The following is a 3,569-nucleotide window of genomic DNA, read 5'->3' as shown; positions in this document are numbered from 1 at the left end:
GTAGTCTGGAGCCCAGGAAGACAGGTGGTGTCCATCCCGGAGTTTTTTCAGTTGAAAGCAACAGAATGCCAAATAAACTTTAAAAAACAAGAAACTGCGAGCTATTTATGAATGGAAAGTTCAGGGATGGTGTGGATTTTAGGCCCAGTTGGATCCAGGGGCTCAAATCAGGTCACTACCCAGCTTCTCTAGCTCTTGACTCCATTTATTAATTTAAAATAATTTAGAAAGAAATTTATATTGCTACCACATGTGCCATTGAAAAAAGATAAATATTAAATTAAATGCAATGAAAGCAATGTCACAAAGTCCTAAGTACAACAACAACCAAAAAACCTCAAACAACCCAATTAAAAAATGGACACAGGACTTGAAGAGACATTTCTCCAAAGAAGATACATACTTACAAGCAATAAGCACATGAAAAGATGCTAAATGCCAATAATCATTAAAGAAATGCAAATCAAAACTCTTGGGTTGGCCAAAAATTGATTTGGGTTTTTCCATATTATCTTATGGGACGACTTCATAACCATTCAGATGGCTACTGTTTAAAAAAACAGACAAAAACTAGCAAATGTTGGGGAGAATATGAAGGAATTAGAACTCCTGTGTACTGTTAGTGGGAGTCTAAGATGGTATAGCCATTGTGGAAAATGATGTGGTAGTTACTCCGTGGCTCAGCGGTAAAGAATCTGCCTGCAATGCAGGAGACTGCCTCAATGAAGGAAACGTGGGTTCGATCTGTGGGTCAGGAAGAGTCCCCGGAGAAGGAAATGGCAACCCACTCCAATATTCTTGCCTGGGAAATCCCATGGTCAGAGGAGCCTGGTGGGATACAGTCCATGGGGTCGCAAGCGTTGGACACGACTTAGCAACTAAACCACCACCACCGAAAAACTTTAAATGGAGTTACATAATAATCCAGCAGTTCTATTTCTGTGTATGCACCCAAAAGAAGTGAAAGCCAGGTCTCAAAGAGACGTGTGTACACCATGTTCATAGCAGCTTTATTCACATTGCCTGAAACGTGGAATCCAAGTGTCTACTGAAGGATGAATGGATAAGCAGTCTATCCATATAATGGAATATTATGCAGCCTTAATAGGGAAGGAAATTCTGACACCTGCTACAACATGGCTGAAACTTGAAGACATTATGCTATGTGAAATAAGCCAATCACAAAAGGACCAACATTGTATGATTCCACTTATATGAGGAATTTAGAGTAGTCAAAATCATAGAGACAGCTTCATTAGAGAATGATGGTTTCCAGGGGCTTGGGGAGGGGAGGATGAGGAGTTAATGTCTAATGGGGATCAAGTGTTAGTCTAAGATGAAAAGAGTTATGGACATGGGTGCTAGTGATGAATATATTTTGAATATATTTCATAGTGATGAATATATTATGAATATATTTCATGCCACTAAACTGTATACTGAAAAGTGGGTAAGATGGTAGTTTTATGCTATGCATATTTTACCCCAATAAAAAAAAAACCTGGGGAAAAATTCCTATCTAGATTCTGTGGCCTGCCTAAGACTCTAGGCATGAAAATGACAGAGACTGTTAAAGACACACCCAACTGTGGAGTGTCCTGGGCACAGTCAGAAGGACTGAAGCAGTAGAGGAAGGAGGACCTTCCTCGCTTGGAGGGGATGCTGTGGAGCGTCATGGTGGGTACACTGCATCACGGTCCTCAGCTGCTGAAGGACCTGCCTCTTCCGACCCTCCATCTGATCATACTTCTCTCAACTTTGTGTAATGACTCCTAGTCTTAGCCCTGTGTCCCTGGCCCTCCGTCCCTGGACTTCCCTCTCTCAACTAGATTGCAGGGCTCTGAGGGCAGGGCCAGCACCATGCTAGTATTCTGTAGCTGCATGTACCTGGCAGGCACCCAGGGTGTGTTGGTTTTAGTCCAAGTTGTGGAAGGCAGCAGACCCAGTGAGTGGTCCAAGAGCTCCTGTGTCTGAACATACCAGGAAACCACCTTCTACCCCTTTTCTCTTTTTTGGCTGATTAATATATTTTCTATTTTTCCAGCCATCCTACAATCCAAGATTATTTTTATTCTGTAGGCGATGGATATTCTAAGTCCAAGGAGAGGGATATAATGAGGTTATCCAGATCCTAGCCTGGTAGGAGCAGAAGAGAATCCTAGTCTTGGGCTTTTCTAATTTTCAAAGTGTGGAATACAGAAAATGAAGCAGAGGCCCCTACAGATTGTTTGCCCTGTTTGGTGACAAATAACCCTAAAAGAGGGGCTTTCCACATGGGTGCTAGTGGTAAAGAACCCTCGTGCCAATGCAGGAGACATAAAAGACATGGGTTCAGTGCCTAGGTTGGGAAGATCCCCTGGAGGAGGGCATGGCAACCCACACCAGTATTCTTGCCTGGAGAATCCCATGGACAGAGGAGCCTGGTGGGCTATAGTCCATAGGGTGGCAAAGAGTTGGATCCTACTGAGGTGAGTTAGCACGCAGGCACGACCCTAAATGATGGTGTCTTTCCATCTCCACATCCTGACTTGAACTCAGGGACTGGGTAGAATGAAAGGAAGATAGGGTGATGGAGAAATTTAAGTATCAGCTCAGTTCTGGGAGGTTGGGTACTTTTCTAGTGACTGCAGCTCTATAACAAATTACCCCAAACACAGTGGTGTAGGTGAGTTGGTGATAGACAGAGAAGCCTGGCATGCTGCAGTCCATGGTGTTGCAAAGAGTTGGACATGACTGAGCGACTGAACTGAACTGAAGAGTGGTGCAGAATAACCATGCATTATGCCCATGGGTTCTGTGGGTCAGAATTCAGACAGGGAATGGGGGGGACAGCTAGCCCCCAGTTGGACATCTTCAAGCCTGGAGGCGCCAGTCACCTCAAGGCTCATTCACTCACACAGTGGTTAGTATTGGCTGTTGGCTGCAAGGCGTCAGTTTCTCTCAAGGGCTTCCTTTCCATAGGCTTGCATGGGCTTCCTCCCAACATAGAGGCTGTATCAGAGGATGGGGATCCCAAGAGAGAGGGCACATGGACGCTGTATCAACTTGCACAACTCTGCCTCCAAAGGCACTCAAGTCACTTCTGCTACTTTCTACTTTTTCCCAAGTGGGCCATTCAGGCTAAAGGGGAGTGGGGTGGTATTTAGCTGTGTCTTCTGGGGGAAGAGTGTTAAAGGATTGGTGGACACTGTCAAGTCACCACAAGTGTCCTGAGATATGAGAAGTGATTCCACGACTTCAGACCTGTTTTTCTTCCCCTGTGTGGCCTGCAACTCCCTGCCCTGCCCCAGGTTCCCAGGGAAAGCAATCTCCCAATCAGTCAAGCAGATGGAACAGCCAGCAAGCAGCCAAAAGGGAAGTGCCAGATGCCACCTGGAGTGCTGCCTCTCTTCCCACTGCTGGGGGAACTCTGGCCAGGGAGGGGCTCTAAGGGCTTCCTGATGTGTTCAGAGGTCAGTAGTCCAGGGCGGAGTCCACAGGAAACATTCATTGGTTCATTCATTCATTCATCCACAAATCTTTCTTGAGCAGTTTCCAAGCACCGTTCTCAGCACGGAGGCTGTTGAACA

This window comes from Cervus canadensis, chromosome 10 (assembly GCF_019320065.1).
Source record: "Cervus canadensis isolate Bull #8, Minnesota chromosome 10, ASM1932006v1, whole genome shotgun sequence".
Classification (NCBI taxonomy): Eukaryota; Metazoa; Chordata; class Mammalia; order Artiodactyla; family Cervidae; genus Cervus; species Cervus canadensis.
The sequence above is the reverse complement of the archived record's forward strand: the minus strand, read 5'-3'. Positions refer to the sequence as shown.